General features: G+C 46.0%; 1 protein-coding gene across 2 annotated transcripts in view; it reads left to right on the top strand.

Annotated features, from left to right (window-relative positions):
- The window catches only part of LOC131709363 (zinc finger protein ZFP2-like), a 319,568-nt gene that overhangs the window by 21,616 nt on the left and 289,311 nt on the right, over positions 1–8,641 (top strand). Inside the window, exon 1 of one of the 2 annotated variants that reach the window (XM_059011839.1) lies at positions 6,162–6,500. The exons of the other annotated variant lie outside the window; for it this stretch is intronic. The gene's annotated coding sequence lies outside the window, so the exon portion shown is untranslated. Of the gene's footprint in view, positions 1–6,161; positions 6,501–8,641 lie in introns of those variants that run through there. 2 annotated transcript variants of the gene reach the window in all.

Below are 8,641 nucleotides of genomic sequence, written 5' to 3'. Positions count from 1 at the left end.
TACTACTATTATGGCATCCAGTAGACACTTGTGATATCCTTGTGTAGTTTCTTTGATTTCACAATGTTAAATAAAAGTTCTGAATTATGTTCATATAGTTGTTTTTTTTTGTTTTGTTTTTAACTATACCAACAAATTCTAGGTGATGCTAAACTTTTGTCTGAGCTGTACATATATATCAGCACTGCCATTACAGTAGAATGTTTAAATCTTTATATATTGTGTATCAATTGCATCCTGTAAGACAGTGTGAAGTGTAGATCATGCTATTAAAAGAGAACACCTTTACACATTTCACTGTTCAGAAGCCACTAATAAACTTTGCATTGATTTTACACTGAACTGTTGTGAAGTGTTTTACTTTATTGCTTTACTGCTCGGCTCCACTATTTGTGCTGCCTGTCTAGGAGAAGAGAAGTCTATTAATCCAAACAGCATGCAGATTGATTTAGATTGGATCAGGAGCAATGGATCCTCAAACAGGTTTGCACTGTACAGGGATGTCATGCATGCGGAAATGGGAAAAACAACAAACAAAATCCAGCATTACTTTAAAACATTAAGGTCACTGTGACAGGAATGGCTGAGGGTCTGACGTCACGGCAGAAGAAGGGACAACAAAAACAAAAAGGTATGGTGCAGTGGCGCGGGCGCCGTTTTATTTAAAGCAAACAAAAAATAAATAAAATATTCAAACAGAGCAAAATAAAAGGGTAAACAAAAACAAATCACGAACACAAAATAAATCAAACACAGGTCAGGCTGGGCAGCTTGCCTTCACTGTTCCTATGTTATTTTCTTTTAGTTTCGTTTTCAATCTCCGTCTTGCTCTCTCCGCACCTACAACACCCACCACGAGCTAGAGAGATGCAGGCTTTTTATAACAGGTGACCATCTCCCGATTAGCAACAAATTAAATCACTTAATTCATTCGGGAGATGGCCACCTTCTGCACGAGTTTTAATTAATTATGTTGTGGATGGGGCTAAACAAAACAAACCGGCTACGCCGTCATTTAATCAAAACAATAACAAATACGGCACTCGCCGACATAAATACAATACAATAAAAATAATACAAAATAAATACACTGCACAGGGGCGGAGGGGGAGACCCCGATCTAAAAATAAATAAACCATGTACAGGGCTGCTCGCCCTGTTACATATCCCCCCCTTGTGCAACGCACACATGGCCCCAACGGCCACCTCCCCCCTCAGTCTCAAAGTCCCGGAAGAGGGGGAAGGGCTCCTCCCCTTCTGGCGGCCAAGGCGGCAGGGCTTCCTCCCCTTCAGGCGGCCAAGGCGGCAGGGCTTCCTCCCCTTCAGGCTGCGAAGGCGGCAGGGCTTCCTCCCCTTCAGGCTGCCAAGGCGGCAGGGCTTCCTCCCCTTCAGGCTGCCAAGGTGGCAGGGCTTCCTCCCCTTCAGGCTGCGAAGGCGGCAGGGCTTCCTCCCCTTCAGGCTGCGAAGGCGGCAGGGCTTCCTCCCCTTCAGGCTGCCAAGGCGGCAGGGCTTCCTCCCCTTCAGGCTGCCAAGGTGGCAGGGCTTCCTCCCCTTCAGGCTGCGAAGGCGGCAGGGCTTCCTCCCCTTCAGGCTGCGAAGGCGGCAGGGCTTCCTCCCCTTCAGGCTGCGAAGGCGGCTCCTCCCCTTCTGGCAGCGAAGGTGGCAGGGGCGCCTCCCCTTCTGGCTGCAACAGGGAAACCAGCAGGCATGTTCCCTCTGCTGGCGGTGGTGGAAGCGGAACCAGCAGGCATGCTCCCTCTGCTGGTGGTGGTGGTGGGAGCGACATGTCGTCCTCCCACGGAGACGGAGGTGGCACCAGCAGGTATGCTCCCTCTGCTGGTGGTGGTGGGAGCGACACCCAGTCCTCCCAGGGCGGTTGAGTTGGAACCAGCAGGTATGCTCCCTCTGCTGGCGGAGGTGGGAGCGACTCACAGTCCTCCCACAGAGGTGGAGGTGTAACCAGCAGGAACTCTCCCTCTGCTGGCAGGTACCTGGGCTGTGGACCTTCAGCCTTCCCCTTCTTGAGCTGTGGACGCACCGACTCCCCCCTCTCGGGCCATGGACGCACCGACTCCCCCCTCTCGGGCCGTGGACGCACCGACTCCCCCCTCTCGGGCCGTGGACGCACCGACTCCCCCCTCTCGGGCCGTGGACGCACCGACTCCTCCCTTTTAGGCGCAGGACGTTCGGGCTCCTCCCTTTTAGGCGCAGGACGTTCGGGCTCCTCCCTTTTAGGCGCAGGACGTTCGGGCTCCTCCCTTTTAGGGGCAGGACGTTCAGGCTCCTCCCACTCCAGGTCCGTGTCTTTGAAGACCTCCAGGCAGTGGTGCTCCTCATGCCCGTACCTCATGCAGTTGGTGCACCACTCCTCTTCCCCTCGTTCCACTTTTCCTCTCTGCCTCCTCCTCCTCCTCCTCACCTCTGTCTGTCCCCTCCTCCTGCCATATGGGGAAGGTGCCAGGGGAAATGTGCCATGGCTCCCCACAGTTAAAACACCACTCCTCCCCCAACAGGCAGGTAAGGCAGACTTGCTGCGGCTGTTGCTGCTGCAGTGGCTGCTGTCTCCTCATCCTTCTTCCTCCCATCTTCCTTCCTCCCATCCTCCTCTTCACTCTCCTTTTATCCCTCCACACACAATAATCGAAAAAAAACGAAAAAGCTGCAGTACCCTCTTCTGCCTGCGTCCTGGAGGCGCTGCGATCCCACGCCGGACACCACGTGTGACAGGAATGGCTGAGGGTCTGACGTCACGGCAGAAAAAGGGACAACAAAAACAAAAAGGTACGGTGCAGTGGCGCGGGCACCGTTTTATTTAAAGCAAACAAAAAATAAATAAAATATTCAAACAAAAACACTCGCTCACAGAGCAAAATAAAAGGGTAAACAAAAACAAATCACGAACACAAAATAAATCAAACACAGGTCAGGCTGGGCAGCTTGCCTTCACTGTTCCCATGTTATTTTCTTTTAGTTTCGTTTTTCGTTTTTAATCTCCGTCTCGCTCTCTCCGCACCTACAACACCCACCACGAGCTAGAGAGATGCAGGCTTTTTATAACAGGTGACCATCTCCCGATTAGCAACAAATTAAATCACTTAATTCATTCGGGAGATGGCCACCTTCTGCACGAGTTTTAATTAATTATGTTGTGGATGGGGCTACCCATCCACGCTAAACAAAACAAACCGGCTACGCCGTCATTTAATCAAAACAATAACAAATATGGCGCTCGCCGACATAAATACAATACAATAAAAATAATACAAAATAAATACACTGCACAGGGGCGGAGGGGGAGACCCCGATCTAAAAATAAATAAACCATGTACAGGGCTGCTCGCCCTGTTACAGTCACAGAAAATGACACCACTGCAGAGGTGCTTCATGTGGAGCAGCTTTGAGGTGTTTCATGTGGAGCAGCTTTGAGGTGCTTCATGTGGAGCAGCTTTGAGGTGCTTCATGTGGAGCAGCTTTGAGGTGCTTCGTGTGGAGCAGCTTTGAGGTGCTTCGTGTGGAGCAGCTTTGAGGTGCTTCGTGTGGAGCAGCTTTGAGGTGCTTCGTGTGGAGCAGCTTTGAGGTGCTTCGTGTGGAGCAGCTTTGAGGTGCTTCGTGTGGAGCAGCTTTGAGGTGCTTCGTGTGGAGCAGCTTTGAGGTGCTTCGTGTGGAGCAGCTTTGAGGTGCTTCGTGTGGAGCAGCTTTGAGGTGTTTCGTGTGGAGCAGCTTTGAGGTGTTTCGTGTGGAGCAGCTTTGAGGTGCTTCATGTGGAGCAGCTTTGAGGTGCTTCATGTGGAGCAGCTTTGAGGTGCTTCATGTGGAGCAGCTTTGAGGTGCTTCATGTGGAGCAGCTTTGAGGTGCTTCATGTGGAGCAGCTTTGAGGTGTTTCATGTGGAGCAGCTTTGAGGTGTTTCATGTGGAGCAGCTTTGAGGTGTTTCATGTGGAGCAGCTTTGAGGTGTTTCATGTGGAGCAGCTTTGAGGTGTTTCATGTGGAGCAGCTTCGAGGTGCTTCATGTGGAGCAGCTTTTGGAAACACATTTAGAAGCACACTTCTGGAGATTGATTACTAAAATATGCATTTTATTTTTACAAACAGAAACATGTAACAATAATAATCCTGGTTTGTTACCTTTAGTTTGTAGTTGCATTGGAACCCAAGGGCTGAAGCTGAAATGTATAGAAGGGGTTCAGACTGATACAAATGAACAAGGAAATGTCACTTACACTAACAAGGACCATATTGGAAAAGGAAACATAATTACACCACAGAAATCTAATAGCGGTGTTATTAACCTCTCAAAACCCCAGCCCCTCACAGACAATTTCCGCCTGGGAGGCTGTGCCCTTAAATAAATCACAATATCTTCCAAAGTATAGACAGCACAGGCATGGTTCAGGGCTTGAATTCAAGGTAACCCTTTGGGCATCAAGACTAAAACCTCAGGTGTGATAAAAGTCTTACTCAGTACCACACTGGAAGGAGATATCCAGAAAAAACACATAAAAAAACAACAAACGCTTTTCATTTTTTATGTTCTATAGTCATTTTTTCAACTTGTAGCATATGAAAAGAGACAGATTTTTTTCCAGTGCTTCACCAACATGTCTAATATACTGGGTAAAAATTTGGAACTGTTTGAACAAAGGGATCAAATTCTACAGGAGTTTTTACAAAGCTAAGCCCAAGGGTCCCCAAACCTCTCCAAAAATAAACATTGTGTAAATCTTTATGTCAATTGATATACTAAGTTCTAAAAGGGATGTTATCTTCTGGCACCTCACAGGCTAGCCATTGCCACAAGCATTTGCCTTTGAAAGGTTTTTTTTTTTCTTTTTTTTTTTTTTTCCCTTATCTCATTCAAGAGGTGGGCGTGTTTGTTTGCACATCAATTACTCTGTGATGTATTGGGTTACAAACACAGTGAGTAAAGGCATGAATGGAAAGCTTGTGACCTCCCCTACAACGTGATCAGGGAGATTTCATCGTCATGAAGGTTGTAAGACCACAGCAGCAAAACGCAAGCTAGTCGATTGCTTTTGTTTTGAATGCATGGGGGTACTAGACACATTGCGAATGGGATATCTCAGCGGTGAAATGACGGATTCGAAAAATTCCTTCGCTGTTTGACGGTAGGAAAACAACGATTTTGATATCGAGTCAGCTTTTTTCTCTTTTGCTTTTGTAATAATATTAAAAATGAGTTATGAAATATAATATTTACGTGCAGTTCCGTGTTCCGCCGGCGGGACAAGAGGGGCGTAATTAATGTGCAAGAATAAACTGGATTGCTGGACTGCATTGAAAAAAATAAAAGTAAAAATTCTGCCATCTACTGGTCACTTTTATGAACTGATTCAAATATCAAATTCAGAATCTTTAACAAAAAGCCACATTTGTGTTTGAACTGGTTTCTCCTTAATATGTTTGAAATCATGTTTAAATATACTTTCAATGAAGTGTATCTTTGTTTCCTTCACTAGTTTTATTCTGCTGGTATCATTTAAAACACTGAGGGAGACCTCAATTCCAAACTCGTGCTGTGGAGCGTCACACAGGGTTTTTAATATTGTTAAGTGAAAGAAACACATTTTTTATTTTGCTACAGGATATCTGGTACTACACGAGGTTACAATCCGGGTTTACAAGCCTTGCTTTCAGATAGTGAAATGGGCAGCAGTGTGGAGTAGTGGTTAGGGCTCTTGACCGGAGAGTCGTGGGTTCAATCCCAGGTGGGGGACACTGCTGCTGTACCCTTGAGCAAGGTACTTTACCTAGATTGCTCCAGTAAAAACCCAACTGTATAAATGGGTAATTGTATGTAAAAAATAATGTGATATCTTGTAACAATTGTAAGTCGCCCTGGATAAGGGCTTCTGCTAAGAAATAAATAATAATAATAATAATAATAATAATAATAATAATAATAATAATAATAATAATAATGTTGCACTTCCATGATCACCTGGGGGGTGAAATTGCCCCCTCCCCTTGAACGGCTTCTTTCACAGTATCTTAATCTGTATTCCTGCAATCTCATAGTGCAGTATACATCTGTGAAAGTGAACCGAAGCAAATAATATATGAGTTATATATAAATATTAAAAAAATAAAAAAAAGCACTGTTCTCCTTGAACTAACCTAACACATTGTAACACCACTCCAGATTTGGAGTGGCTGGTGACGGCTCTCACCTGAAGAGAAGAAAGGACGCATTCACTGCAGCTCACCCATCAGAGGAAAGCGCTAACGACTCCCTGTGGAAGAGAACAAAGAGAGGCTAACACCGGACAGCGGACACCCGGGGAGGGGCTGACGTGTTGGGGGCGTGGTCTTGTACCTGAACTGCGAGAGAGGGGGTTAAATCTGCAGTGAGGACTAGTCTAGTCACACAGATTACCTGTCGCTGTTAGTTTGAGCTGCCTGTTTACCCTGGAGAGAAGAACCGAGACGGTCAGAGCGAGTGACTAGAGCCGTGCTGCAGATCCCACTGACAATACCTGAAGTAAGCGTCTCTCTCTATTATTATACTTCACAGTAAATATGAAATAGATTTCGCTAGATCTTCATGGCATGTAACGTTTGTCAATTAGCTGTTCTAATTCTGATTCGGGCTCACTTAACAGAATAATTCTACCGATTTCAAAGTTAGCAGTGCTCCAGTAAGCTTTTTATATCTGGAGCCTGCACTTTTGCACTTATGGTCACTTTTAAATAACTGCGTACAAACGTATGTCTTTTGTTATTGCAGACTTTTAGGCGTCATGCTAATAAAAACATTGAGCGTATTCATAAACTGTTTTGCGCACATGCATCAATACTCATTTAAAGCATGTCCGCGTGAAATATCCGCTAGTTTTAGTTTTTAAGAAGTTCTCCCAATCCAGCCGCAGAGACAAACAGTATCGATTCTGAACCGGTAACAGAATCGAATCGGGCTTCTACCTCTTTAATTGTTTGCAGCGTTCCATTTTATTTTTATGTATTTATTTCTTAGCAGACGCCCTTATCCCCACCTGGGATTGAACCCACGACCCTCCGGTCAAGAGTCCAGAGCCCTGACCACTACTCCACACTGCTGCCCATCCGCCATGAATGACACATCATTACTCTGGAGGAGTTGCGTTTTGAGGACCTTTTGCGTTTGTGCAGCAGTGGTGCCGACCATTTCAGCGCATTGTCGTTTGCATGCGTGGCGTTCACTCCATTTCATCACATTGTCGTTCGCATGCGTGGCGTTCACTCCATTTCATCACATTGTCGTTCGCATGCGTGGCGTTCACTCCATTTCATCACATTGTCGTTTGCATGCGTGGCGTTCACTCCATTTCATCACATTGTCGTTTGCATGCGTGGCGTTCACTCCATTTCATCACATTGTCGTTCGCATGCGTGGCGTTCACTCCATTTCATCACATTGTCGTTCGCATGCGTGGCGTTCACTCCATTTCATCACATTGTCGTTCGCATGCGTGGCGTTCACTCCATTTCATCACATTGTCGTTTGCATGCGTGGCGTTCACTCCATTTCATCACATTGTCGTTTGCATGCGTGGCGTTCACTCCATTTCATCACATTGTCGTTTGCATGCGTGGCGTTCACTCCATTTCATCACATTGTCGTTTGCATGCGTGGCGTTCACTCCATTTCATCACATTGTCGTTCGCATGCGTGGCGTTCACTCCATTTCATCACATTGTCGTTCGCATGCGTGGCGTTCACTCCATTTCATCACATTGTCGTTCGCATGCGTGGCGTTCACTCCATTTCATCACATTGTCGTTCGCATGCGTGGCGTTCACTCCATTTCATCACATTGTCGTTTGCATGCGTGGCGTTCACTCCATTTCATCACATTGTCGTTTGCATGCGTGGCGTTCACTCCATTTCATCACATTGTCGTTTGCATGCGTGGCGTTCACTCCGTTCAGTTTGTGTAGCTCCAGCACTGGCGACTCTTTGAAAGGAAGCTCTTCTGCAATACAGTGAGCGCTCGGTGTTCATTCTTATGCACAGCCCCTCTTCCTGTGCTTTGCTGTGGGTTGATTCAGTTTGATGGACACACACGGAGATGCTCTGCTCTGTAGGTTGCGTTTGCTTTCCTGAAATATGCTGCTGATCCTTTGCATGTCCTGCACGACCCTTCTGTTTAATTAGTGTTTTATTTCTTAAGCGGCTACAATAGGGCAGTGAGACGAGCTGATTCTCGACCGAACCATTCAGTATAGGAGAGGGGGGAGTGTTACACATAGTTAATAATGACGGTGTTTTAATCATGTGTGTATGAAACTGGTTATGAAAATATCTATTTAATATAAACAGCTGTACGTCTAGTGTCTTGCATATACTATTGCTTTACAATAATACCTGGTTGTCTGAATTTGTAATGAATTGGTGCTCTTATCTCTTTCAAATACGGGAACTCCTGTAGCGTTTAACTGCGGTTCAGTTGAGTGGAGGGCCGCGCAACGATGTTTGCCGCCCTAGCAAACGAAATGATTTATTTCTGTTCTAAAATGGAACGTTTGCCTCTAAAAAAATCTTTTTGAACCTACAACCTTCAGCTTACAAGCGTGTTGTGTTAACTGTCAGCGCTACACGATTAGTTGAGACAAACAGGATTTTGAAAGATGAAGTCAGCCAGC

The sequence above is a fragment of the Acipenser ruthenus genome, chromosome 43, assembly GCF_902713425.1.
Source record: "Acipenser ruthenus chromosome 43, fAciRut3.2 maternal haplotype, whole genome shotgun sequence".
Taxonomy (NCBI): domain Eukaryota; kingdom Metazoa; phylum Chordata; class Actinopteri; order Acipenseriformes; family Acipenseridae; genus Acipenser; species Acipenser ruthenus.
Note: the sequence above shows the minus strand (reverse complement) of the source record. Positions and strands in the feature narration are given on the sequence as shown.